A 13,297-nucleotide genomic window follows, 5' to 3' on the forward strand; every position below is an offset into this window, starting at 1 on the left:
AATAAGGTTAAAAAGAAATGCTGCTATCGACAGTGTGAGGCAGTGAGCTCTGTTATACCATATTTTTAATTTTCTTTATTATTATTATATTATAGTGTTATTACCTTCCTGTTACTTCATAATAGGATGACAGTTAATGGTAAAAGTCTTGAATAGTTTTGAATTTATTTTTCCATGATCACATTTCATTCAATCACTCGTGGACTTGTGTGAATGTTACATGTGTTATTTTCACCCGTGGATTTACAGACACTGTGTGAACACAGTTTTCATTTTATCCAAAGGCAAAGTTTTACTTGATGTCCACTGATAAAATCACTGACAGACAACAGAAGCAGGAGCTCAGAGAGAAATTCAATTCAACTTTATTCATAAAGAGACAAATCACAACGTTTGGTTTTATTTTACAGAAACTTCAAACTAAACCAAATTCAGGACGTGTATTAAACCTGCAGCTGATCCCTGTCTGCTGTTCACTCCCTTTGATTTCTGTTACCAGCATCATCTCATGTTCCCCAGGTTCACTGACAACGCTGAAACCACCAGCGGGAGACTAAGAGTGCTGATTTAAAAAGATTCAGACATTTTATTTTGCTGCAGCTCAACATGAGGCTGGATCCTGATTCTTTGTTGTTTTTGTTTTCTTTACATGAAGAAAACAGCAGCAACAAGAAGCACAGCAGGAAGTGACAGGCTGACCTTCAGTCCAACAGATCCTCCTGTGTGACCTGCAGGTGAGAAACAGCTGTGAGGTGTCAGGTAGGTGATGATGAAGAACAGAACAGAATCCATTTGCTCTTCAAACTGCTGTCAGACATTATCTGCTGCACTCTGATCACATCACTCAGACCAGCTGCTTTCTACAAAGTCTCATCAGCAACATCTTTACAAACCAACATCAGATTGTGTGTTTTGTGGTCTAAAGTTTTGTGCCTCTGGTTTCTCATTGGCTCACACTCTCGCAGAGCCGTAACACGCACATGAATGAGAGGTGGTGAGTGTAGTTCCTGTTAACAGGGTATTGCAGACCATCCCGCTAATTGCTGAATTTACTTTTGTCTGTCATATTTATGATGAAAAACAAATGTAATCAAATTACATATTGATATTTTCATATGGGAATTGATCCTGCAACATGAAACGCTGGGATTGGAAGTTCAGCATCGCTCCGCACATCATACCTGTGAGATGACAGACAGCAGTGTGGAGGAGAGTGCGACACAAAAACACAGAAATATGACTGACAGCTGATTTTTCTGAATGTCGACCTGCACTGAGGACAAACTGTTTGGCTGCTGAGTTTGGTTCTGTTCTGTGGATTTGTTCACAGTGGGGCTTTTTGTGCTGAATTAAACTTAAAGGTTTGATTAAAATATTAAACAACAGTAAGAATGCCTGCTTTTGTAACAGAACAAAAACACAAAATTAGGCAATTATAAGGCTTTTCATAAAAACACTACATGCAAAAGGGTTTGTCAGCACACAAAGCATTCACATTTGCCAAGTAAAGCTAAAGTATGAGGCTACAGAGGATAATAACTTAAGAGACATTTGGGAGCCACGAGACGTGCAAGATAATCCAGAGCTTAGATCTAAATAAGGAAGTCTTAACTCAGTAATGGAGAATATCCTGACACATTAAGAAGCACCGAGGGAGGGAAGTCCTTCATTACTCTGTCAGTCAGGCAGGTGATCAGTGAAGAACAGCACAGAATCTATGTACCTGCATGTTCAGCTCAATTTGTGGATGCAATAAGAAGTAAAGTGAGAGTGATCAGCTCACCAGTGACTGTGATATTAACCAGGTTGCTGATGGCACCATTACTGGACTCACACCAGTAAACTCCGGTGTCGTGAGGCACCAGCGTACTGATGGAACATGATTGATCACGTTGCTGTTGTCCCCGCCCATCTCCACACTCAGCCCTCTGCAGTTTGCTTGTGTTTCTCCTCACAGTCCAATCAGAAAAGCTTTGGTCCTCCTCACAGATTACAGTCACAACATCTCCCTCAGAGAAATCAGAGCTGTGAGGAAGAGGAGAGGTTAGATCAGGGGTGTCAAACTCAAATACACAGTGGGCCAAAATTCAAAACTGGAACAAAGTCGCAGGCTAACGTTAATATTTATTGAAATATATTTATTCCTCCAGATATAAGAATGAATCTTTTCTCAAACACGTTTTGCTGAAAAACTGAATATGGAACAAGTTCTGCTTCAATTATTTGGGTAAAGATAATAAACACTTTGATGGCCTATAAGTGAAAGTGAAAACGTGATAAACCAATAATATAATTAATAAATAATAAATAATTGTATTTTTTGATAAGTGAAGTTCACTGAACTGAAAGGAAATTTTGGTTTGATGATGGTTGACATGTTTTCCAAATAGAAGTTTTTCCTCTAGTGAGGAGATGCAGGTGCAGCAGAGCATTGCTGGAAGAAATGATCTCAAGGGTGGAATCTCCTGAGAAACCTTCAGAGACCCAGCGAGAAGTAGGGACCATAGCTGACAGCCCAGGCAGGGGTTGAGGTCAAAGGTCATGCTGTTTGGGGACCTACTGGTCATCATGAGAAGATTCTGGAACCACAGCAATGACCATAAAGCTGCACTGGATGGAGAGCTGTGCCACGGGGCTTTCCAGAGGTAATCACGAGGAGATTGTGGACAACATGTGAAATGAGATAAAAGCTCTTTATCAGTAACTTATACAACTTCTGGCAGGTTAATGTCTGAACTTTGGAGTGAAACACACCCTTAGTTACAGGAAATAACACCACTGTCTGTAACTAAGTGAATCCACCTTAACACCACCTGTGTGTGTGTGACTGCATTACACTCCCACTGCTGGGAACCTGAACAAGAACCAGAACAAAGTCTAAAATAGAAGCTGACAAACAGCTGCACCACCGAGTGACACTTTATTTTATAAACTTCACAACAGGTTTCATGTTGTGACCTGTGGAGGTGAAAAGACACAAAACCTGTTTTACAGCTTTTGAGCTGCAGGCAGGATTGAAACACACCTTAGTTAAAAGTCAAACAGCAACATTTGTCTCCTCCCCTCACGTCACTCAAATGTGACAAACCAGGAAACAGGAAGTTCCTCCTCCTCAGTAAAGAGAGACGCACAGACGATCAGACTGAGCTCAGACCAAACTAGCAGCTTCCTCTGAGTGAGTCCAGCTACAGGAGAGAAAAGTGGAAAACTCCAACACTGCTGCTTCAAGCTGCTGACGCTCCACACACTGAATGTGAGTTTGAGCAAAAACACGACTCAAAGGAAGTTTCAGTGAAGGTGGTAGAGGAGGGAGGGGAGCCAGGACTGACTGTACTTCCTGTCTGCTGTTTTCAGCTTCACTCACAGACTCAATGGCTTCCAGATCAGAGGAGGATCTCTGCTGTCCGGTCTGTCAGGAGGTCTTCAGAGATCCTGTTATTCTGTCATGTAGCCACAGCTTCTGTAAAGACTGTCTGAAGAGATGGTGGAGAGAGAGACCAACACACGAGTGTCCAGTTTGTAAGAGAAGATCTTCAAGGAATGAACCACCTTTAAACTGAGCTTTAAAGAACCTGTGTGAGTCGTTCTTACAGGAGAGAGATCAGAGAGCTTCAGAGGCTCTCTGCAGTCTGCACTCTGAGAAACTCAGACTCTTCTGTCTGGACCATCAGCAGCCAGTGTGTGTCGTCTGCAGAGACTCAGAAAAACACACCAATCACAGATTCAGACCCATCGATGAAGCTGCACAACAACACAAGAAGGAACTTCAGGAAACTCTGGAGCCCTTAAAGAAGAAGTTAAAGGTTTGCAAACGAGTTCAAGTGAAGTTTGATCAAACAGCAGAACACATTAAGGTCCAGGCCCGACACACAGAGAGGCAGATTAAGGAGCAGTTTAAGAAGCTTCAGCAGTTTCTAGCAGAGGAAGAGGAGGCCAGGCTGGCTGCACTGAGGGAGGAAGAGGAGCAGAAGAGTGGGATGATGAAGGAGAAGATGGAGGCTCTGAGCAGAGAGATAGCAGCTCTTTCAGACACAGTCAGAGCCACAGAGGAGGAGCTGAGAGCTGAAGACGTCTCATTCCTGCACAACTACAAGGCTGCAGTGGAAAGAGTCCAGCGCTGCCCCCTGCTGGATGATCCACAGCTGCCCTCAGGAGCTCTGATAGACCAGGCCAAACACCTGGGCAACCTGACCTTCAACATCTGGAACAACATGAAGGACATGGTCTCCTACACTCCTCTCATTCTGGACCCAAACACTGCAAATCCAAAACTCATCCTGTCTGAAGATCTGACCAGTGTGAGACGAGGAGGAGAGAAGCAGCAGCTTCCTGATAATCCAGAGAGGTTTGATAATTACATCTCTGTCCTGGGCTCTGAGGGCTTTAACTCAGGGACTCACAGCTGGGATGTTGAAGTTGGAGACAGTACATGGTGGGCACTGGGTGTGTTCACAGAGTCTGTGCAGAGGAAGGGAGACATACGGTCTGGATTATGGATAATATGGTTTGGTGAAGGTGAATACTCAGCACACTCACCATCAGCAGAATCTGCTCTCTCAGTAGAGAAGAAGCTCCAGAGGATCAGAGTGAATCTGGACTGGAACAGAGGAAAGCTGTCGTTCTCTGATCCTGATACTAACACACACATACACACCTTCACACACACTTTCACTCACAGGATGTTTCCATACATTTATACATGGGATAAAGTGAAGGTGTGTCCGTTGAAGGTGTCAGTGTCAGTGCAGCAGATGAGTTGAGGATGATGATGTTTCTAATGTTGTTTCCTGTCAGTGAGTTGAAGCTGTTAAACTGCAGCTGTCCTCCTGCTGCCTCGTTGTTCCAAAGCTCTTTGTTTCTCTTTTAGTTCTCACTCTTTCTTTCTGTTTCTGCTGTCCACCTTTTCACATGGAAAATCATTTCACTGTTTCTCACTGAATGACTCCCCAAACTAGATTTGAAATTCTATCAAGTTTCTAATCATTCCAAGTGATTCATGTTTCTATTTGATGTGTAAATGGAGATGATTTAGTTTGCTGGGATATGGACTGACATGTGTTGAATGGGAGGAGCAGTTTGTTGTTGTCTTCTTGTCTGTTTATGACAACAATAAATATGTTGTTGAAACAATGATTCATGTTTAACTCCATATATGAAATGTTTCTGCTCTTTGAATTCTGTTTGATTAAAGACTTTCTTCATGACACAAATGAGATTTCAGTGTATTAATAGAACTAAATAAGCTCAGAGTTGAAAGGCTGGAGTATTATGTACGTGCTTCACTGTCAGGATCTTCAGGGGGATTCAAAGGGAAACATCAAACTGCTGTAATGAGATAAACTAGTTGGGCTGAACACACTTATCTGTAGTTTGTCTCCATCCAGGATCATCAGAATATAATGAACATGTGTGAAGAGCCACAAAATGCTGCTGCCCTCTCAGCATGATGAGCTCCAGCCTTTGTTAGCAGGACAACAGGAAACATGAGACAACTTTCAGAGACAGTAACCAACTGTGGCCACAAGATGGCAGCAGCTGATCTGAGATCCTTTATTGGACAGAAGGACTCTGCTCTGTGACGTCATCAGAGAGACGGCCTTCACTTTGATAGATCTGACGTCATGTCTGCACTGCGATGATGAAAGCTGATAAACACATTGTTATTGATCCATGAAATCACCTCTGTCCTCTCAAGTGTAGCTGTTTACAGAGCTGAAGAAGTCCTTCATCATCAAAACAGACAAACATGTATTTCCTGTATTAAGTGACGTCATCCTCACTCTGACCTCTTACATACATTCTGTTCAGTTTTCCTGCTGTAAGAAATAAACTGTGTGAAAATAGAAATGCAGGGAAACATCCATTAAGTGAACAAAGTCCAAAGAAATAAACTTGGACTGTTTTTTGAAGCCTAAATATCAAATCAAATCAAATCACTTTTATTGTCACATCACATGTGCAGGCACACTGGCACAGCACATGCGAGTGAAATTCTTGTGTGCGAGCCCCACAAGCAACAGAGATGTGCAAACACAACAACACAAACCAGCAAATACAAGAATGGCTACATCTGAAACTAATAAATATATGTACAATATATAATAGTGTATGCATTTCTGGATGTGTATACTAAATATTATCCTACGTGTGTGTGTGTGTGTGTGTGTGTGTGTGTGTGTGTGTATACACATTTTTACAAATTAAATAGTAATAATAATAAATAAAATATATAAAAATATACAGAGTTGAATATGTGCAAAACAAGTGGCATTTATATACAGTGTGGAGTGCATAATGTTGAAGTTCCCGTAGTGAAGCTGAGGTGTCTATGACGTGTTCAGCAGTCTGATGGCCTGATGGAAGAAGCTGTCTCTCAGTCTGCTGGTACGGGACCGGATGCTGCAGAACCTCCTTCCTGATGGAAGCAGTCTGAACAGTTTATGGCTGGGGTGACTGGAGTCCTTGATGATCCTCCCCACTTTCCTCAGGCAGCGCTTCCTGTAGATGTCTTGGAGGGAGGGAAGCTCACCTCCAATTATCCGTTCAGAGCACCGCACTACTCGCTGGAGAGCTTTGCAGTTGTAGGCGGTGCTGTTGCCATACCAGGTGGTGATGCATCCAGTGAGGATGCTCTCAATGGCACAGTGATAAAAGGTCCTGAGGATGCGGGGGCTCATGCCGAATCTTTTCAGTCTCCTGAGAAAGAAGAGGCGCTGCTGCGCCTTCTTCACTGTTTTGTTTGTGTGTACTGACCATGTAAGATCCTCAGCCAGATGTACTCCAAGGAACCGGAAGCTGCTCACTCTCTCCACAGCAGCACCGCTGATGGTGATGGGGGTGTGTACTTCTCTGCACCTCCGGAAGTCCACTATCAACTCCTTTGTCTTTGCGACGTTGAGGGTGAGATGGTTGTCTTGACACCAGTGGGTCAGGGCGCTGACCTCCTCCCTGTAAGCCGTCTCATCACCGTTGGTGATAAGACCCACCACTGTAGTGTCGTCGCAAACTTCACAATGATGTTGGAGTTGTTAGTGGCTGTGCAGTCGTAGGTGTAGAGTGAGTACAGGAGAGGGCTCAGTACACACCCCTGTGGAGCACCAGTGTTCAGTGTGATGGGGGATGAGGTGATGCTGCCCAGTCTGACCACTTGGCGTCTGTCAGACAGGAAGCTAAGGATCCAGCTGCAGAGGGAGCTGCTCAGTCCTAGATCCTGCAGTTTCCTGTCCAGCTTCGAGGGAACGATGGTATTGAATGCTGAGCTGTAATCTACAAACAGCATTCTCACATACGTGTCTCTCTTCTCCAGGTGTGACAGGGCAGTATGTAGTGTCAGGGCTATGGCATCATCAGTGGACCTGTTGTGGCGGTATGCGAACTGTAGAGGGTCCAGTGAGTCGGGTAGTGCAGAGCGGATGAAGTCCCTGACCAGCTTCTCGAAGCATTTGCTCACGATGGGGGTCAGGGCTACAGGTCGCCAGTCGTTCAATGAGGAGATGGTGGAGGATTTGGGTACAGGGACGATGGTGGCCATTTTGAAGCAGGCTGGGACTACAGACAGAGAGAGGGAAAGGTTGAAGATGTGTGTGAACACTCCAGCCAGCTGAGCCGCGCATGACTTGAGGATGCGGCCGGGAATCCTGTCCGGACCAGTAGCTTTGCGCGCGTTCACCTTCCTGAAGCACCTCCGCACATCCTCCTCAGACACAGTGTGCGCACTGACGTCATCCGCGGTGCGCACACTGTCCGGTCTCTTGGTGTTCGCTGTGTCGAATCTACCGTAGAATACGTTTAGATCCTCACACAGAGAGGCCGTGGTCTGCGGTGTGCTGGTTTTCCCTCTAAAGTCTGTGATCGTGTTTAGTCCCTGCCACATACTCCGAGGGTTGTCAAACTGTTGCTCCACCCTGTCCCTGTACTCACGTTTGGCTGCTTTGATCGTCTTCCGGAGTTGGTAATGTGCGTGTTTGTAGTCCGATGTGTTCGCGGAGGCAAAAGCGGTGCTCCGTGCCGCCAGTGCCGCGCGAACATCTCCGTTAATCCAGGGTTTTTGATTTGGGAAGGATTTAACTGTTCTGGATGGGACGACATCTTCCACGCATTTCCTGATAAATCCACAGACTGAGTCTGTGTACTCATCAATGTCTCTAGCGGCCACGTGAAACATTTCCCAGTCCGCGTGATCAAAACAGTCCTGCAGCGCAGACTCCGATTGGTCCGTCCAACAGTGCACCGCCCTCCGGGTTGGAGCTTCCTGTTTCAGCTTCTGCCTGTAGGCGGGCAGGAGCAGGATGGAGCAGTGATCTGATTGGCCGAATGGGGCACGGGGGAGGGCTTTGTACGCATCCCGGAAAGAGGTGTAACAGTGGTCGAGTAGCCGGTCTCCACGTGTGTTAAAAGGAATGTGTTGATGGAGTTTTGGTGAGACTTTCTTCAGGTTTCCCTTATTAAAGTCTCCGGCTGTGATAAACGCTGCCTCTGGGTGTGCGGTTTCCTCACTGCTGATCGCGCTGTACAGTTCCCTGAGTGCTCGGTCAGTGTCGGCTTGTGGGGGAATGTAAACAGCCGTAATAATCACTGCTGTAAATTCTCTCGGTAGCCAAAATGGCCGGCACTTAATCATCAGGTACTCCAGGTCCGGTGAGCAGAAGGATTTGACCGGGTGCACGTTTGCATAATCACACCAGCTGTTGTTGATCATGAAACATACACCACCGCCTCTGCTTTTCCCAGTAAGATCCTGTGACCTGTCCGCGCGATGCACAGAGAACCCCGGTAGTTGTATTGCGGAGTCCGGTACCTTGTCCGATAGCCAGGTTTCTGTGAGGCAGATCACGCAGCAGTCCCGCATCTCTCGCTGGAATGAGATCCGTGCCCGAAGCTCGCACAGCTTGTTCTCCAGAGACTGCACATTAGCCAGTAATAAACTGGGTAACGGTGGTCTGTAAGTGCGCCGTCTCAGTCGAACCAGAACGCCAGATCTTCTCCCTCTGCGTCGGCGTTTGCGGCCTCCAGGGACAGAGAACAAAGGCGTCTCAGGTGAGATGAATGGGGGGTCTGCAAACGGAGCGTCCGTGTTGCAAAACTTGAACTCCGGAAAGTTATAAGAAAGACCGTCTTTTATGTCCAGTAAGGTTTGTCGGTCATACACAAGGAGACAAGTGCTGCTTGTGAAAAAATAAAGGAAAAGTAAAATTAAACACAGAAGAAAGCCGTTGCTTGGGGGAGGCTGCGACGAGGCTGCCATACTCGGCGCCATCTTGGCACATCTGGCAGTGAAGTGTTTATGAATCAGCTCCGTCAGATTTAATCCAACAGAATAACATGTAAAACACTCCAGGGCTTTTACTCTGAAACTTTCTCCAGAGCTGTCTGGAGTTTTCTTACATTAAAATATTCTGGGATTACCAGACTGTCCACATCATGTGTCACGGTCCGGGGCAGCGGCCGTGTGAAGGGTGGAAGGAGGACTCAAACGCAGCACTATTTCAGATGTGAGGGTGATTTATTGATGACATCAAACATAAAGTGGAGAGGGCAAAACAGAACTAAGGATGAACTAAACTGGGTGAAACTACACAAAGGAGTGGCAAACCTGAACATGAAGGGAGAACAGCAGGGAGAGCACGCAGGGGATTACACCAGGTATGAACACAGACGACGCGACGAGGAGCAGAGGAAATCACACACTATAAATACACAAAGAGATACTGGGAAATCACACACAGGTGGGGGAAACAGCTGGACCTGATTAACCTGACGAGACAGGGGAACACTAACACCAGGGACCAACAGAGGGAGCACAAACCCAGAACCCAGTGTCTAAAACCCCAAACACAAACCATCCCAAAACAGCCATGAATAATAATGAAAGTAATAACAATAAGTACATAAACATAAAGTCACTGAGTCATGGCCGCAGGACCATGACAGTACCCCCCCTTCAAGGGCTGGCCCCAGACAGCCACAGAAACACACCACCAGACCCGGGCGGGCGGCAGGGGGCCCAGGACGGAGGGACCGGGCCACGACCAAAACGGAGGCCCCAGAGTCCCAAACAAATGTTCACAAAAGTCACAGGGGAGCAGAGTCCGAAGCACAGTTCAGGCGGCCGGCCCCGAAGAAGGCCGTGGCGGCGTGTAAAGAGTCCGGGAGGCTGTCCACGAAGAAGGCCGTGACGGCGCGCAAAAAAAGTTCAGGGGGCCGGCCGTGCGGAAGGCAACGGCGGCCGCTTAGGCGTTGGCGGTCCGGGGGCTGGCCGTGCGGAAGGCAACGGCGGCCGTTCAGGCGTTGGCGGTCCGGGGGCCGGCCGTGCGGAAGGCAACGGCGGAAGGCAACGGCGGCCGCTCAGGCGTTGGCGGTCCGGGGGCCGGCCATGCGGAAGGCAACGGCGGCCGCTCAGGCGTTGGCGGTCCGGGGGCCGGCCGTGCGGAAGGCAACGGCGGCCGCTCAGGCGATGGCGCCCAGCCAGTAGCCTAGCCAGCGGACCAGAAAACGGCCGTTTAGCTCCAGACCCAAACGAGGCCGGGCCAGGCGAGGCTGAGGACACGTAAGCCGGGACCGCAGCAGGCAGAGACGAGGATGCAGACACGAAGGCTGGACCAGACGAGGATGCAGACACGAAGGCTGGACCAGACGAGGATGCAGACACGAAGGCTGGTCCAGACGAGGATGCAGACACGAAGGCTGGACCAGACGAGGATGCAGAAGGTGGAGCTGGACCAGGCGAGGATGAAGCAGAAGCAGAAGCTGGAGCTGGACCAGACGGAGATGAAGCTGGAGCTGGACCAGACGGAGATGAAGCTGGAGCTGGACCAGACGGAGATGAAGCTGATGCTGGACCAGACGGAGATGAAGCTGATGCTGGACCAGACGATGCTGATGATGCTGGACCAGACGATGCTGAGGATGAAACCAGACCAGACGAGGATGAAACCGGGCCAGACGAGGATGAAACCGGGCCAGGCGAGGATGAAACCGGGCCAGGCGAGGATGAAACCGAGCCAGGCGATGAAGAAGCTGCAGCTGAAGCTGGGCCAGGCGAAGCTGACGCTGTAGCTGAAGCTGGGCCAGGTGAGGATGAAGCTGGACCAGAATCAGGCGAGGATGAAGCTTCAGGCTGAGGCGTGGCAGTAGCAGGTGGTAGCGCTGCAGGTGATGATACTGCAGGAGGCGGCGCTGCAGCCACAGGTGGAGAAGCAGCCACAGGTGGAGAAGCAGCCACAGGTGGCCGGACGGGATCCTCGGGCCCCCCAGCCGACGTGGCAGTCAGTGTGGCATGAGGCTGGATGGGCTCCTCGGGCCCCCTAGCAGGCAAAGCAGGAGGCTGGACGGGCTCCTCGGGCCCCCCAGCAGGCGAAACAGGAGGCTGGACAGGCTCCTCGGGCCCCCCAGCGAAAACAGCCGCAGAACCAGTGGGCACCGGGGCCCCCGGCACACACGAAACAAAACCAGTAGGCACGCGGGCCTCCGGCACACATGAAACAAAACCAGTAGGCACGCGGGCCTCTGGCACATGTGAAACAAAACCAGTAGGCACGCGGGCCTCTGGCACATGTGAAACAAAACCAGTAGGCACGTGGGCCTCCGGCACACATGAAACAAAACCAGTAGGCACGTGGGCCTCTGGCACATGTGAAACAAAACCAGTAGGCACGTGGGCCTCTGGCACATGTGAAACAAAACCAGTAGGCACGTGGGCCTCTGGCACACATAAGGAGGGCTGCAGCTGCGCAGAGCACTGACCCTGCTCAGGCAGTGATAGCCCGGTGCAGTTCACAGCTGGCATCTTGGCCACTAGGGGTCCAGAGTAAGCTGAGGGCTGTAACCCAGCCTCTGGGGAAGCCCCGGAGAGAGCAACAGTCTCTAAGGTTGCCAGCTTTTGAGGAACAAGTCCGTAGTGAAACAGTTTATCTCCCTGCTCAGAAACAGCGGTGGAAAAACAGTGCGAAAATTGTGGCTCAGCCATTACCGTAACTGTGGGCTGTAGCGATGCTAGCGGTGGTGGTGGCTGAGTGGCTGACTGGAGCGGCGGTAGAACATGTAATTGTGCCCCTAGGGAGGCTAACGGAGGAGCTACAGACTGGGAAGCTTGTAGCTGGACACAGAACTGAGCCGGAGAATGGCGATACAGTCCTGGCTCAGAAGGAGCGGCAGAGACACAGTCTGTCAGTTTAGCAGCGGGTTTGTACACGCCCACTTGGGAGGGATCCGTTACCACGAAGGTGGGTAAGCGATCCGTACAGTCTCCCATCCCGCTCTGAATAGCCCCAGAAAATAAAGTCCCGGAAACTGGGGAAAGCAATGCATCCCGCTCACTCACCGCATCGGGCTGCTCGAAAGTGAATGCAGACGGAGGGTGAAGTCCAAGGTCCAAAAGGAGAAACTCCCGCTCCCACGGACATAGCGAGCCTAGCAGCCACGGGAGACCGGTCACCAGACGCTGTAGCCGCCTCTCTATAGCGTGCTGGGACTCCCAACCCGGACCTTCCAGCCACAGGTCGATGAGCTCCTGCGTGGCATCGATTAGATTCTCCCGTAGATCCTTGGATGGGTTAAGCGCTGCTGGGTCCATATTGTGGTCGCGTCGTACTGTCACGGTCCGGGGCAGCGGCCGTGTGAAGGGTGGAAGGAGGACTCAAACGCAGCACTATTTCAGATGTGAGGGTGATTTATTGATGACATCAAACATAAAGTGGAGAGGGCAAAACAGAACTAAGGATGAACTAAACTGGGTGAAACTACACAAAGGAGTGGCAAACCTGAACATGAAGGGAGAACAGCAGGGAGAGCACGCAGGGGATTACACCAGGTATGAACACAGACGACGCGACGAGGAGCAGAGGAAATCACACACTATAAATACACAAAGAGATACTGGGAAATCACACACAGGTGGGGGAAACAGCTGGACCTGATTAACCTGACGAGACAGGGGAACACTAACACCAGGGACCAACAGAGGGAGCACAAACCCAGATCCCAGTGTCTAAAACCCCAAACACAAACCATCCCAAAACAGCCATGAATAATAATGAAAGTAATAACAATAAGTACATAAACATAAAGTCACTGAGTCATGGCCGCAGGACCATGACATCATGTGTCCTACCAAAACTTTCATCCACAAATATACCCTGACATTAAACCCAAATAGATCTGAGAGCGAGTCATTAGTATCAGTATTGTGTGTGTGTGTGTGTGTGTGTGTGTGTGTGTGTGTGTGTGTGTGTGTGTGTGTGTGTGTGAGATATTCAGGTAACTTACTGGGTTACTGCACATGCTCACACCTTTTCAGCAC

At 48.9% G+C, this 13,297-nt stretch overlaps 1 protein-coding gene and 1 pseudogene across 1 annotated transcript in view; one reads left to right on the forward strand and one right to left on the reverse strand.

Moving 5' to 3' along the window:
- Positions 1-13,297, reverse strand: part of LOC146712896 (coxsackievirus and adenovirus receptor-like) — a 147,229-nt gene that overhangs the window by 11,562 nt on the left and 122,370 nt on the right. The window lies entirely within an intron of this gene.
- LOC146712897 (nuclear factor 7, ovary-like) lies at positions 3,360-4,942 on the forward strand (annotated as a pseudogene).

Source organism: Copadichromis virginalis, linkage group LG3 (assembly GCF_057382275.1).
Source record: "Copadichromis virginalis isolate Kocher_CV1m ecotype Utaka linkage group LG3, C_Virginalis_male_GT1.1, whole genome shotgun sequence".
In the NCBI taxonomy this organism is placed as follows: domain Eukaryota; kingdom Metazoa; phylum Chordata; class Actinopteri; order Cichliformes; family Cichlidae; genus Copadichromis; species Copadichromis virginalis.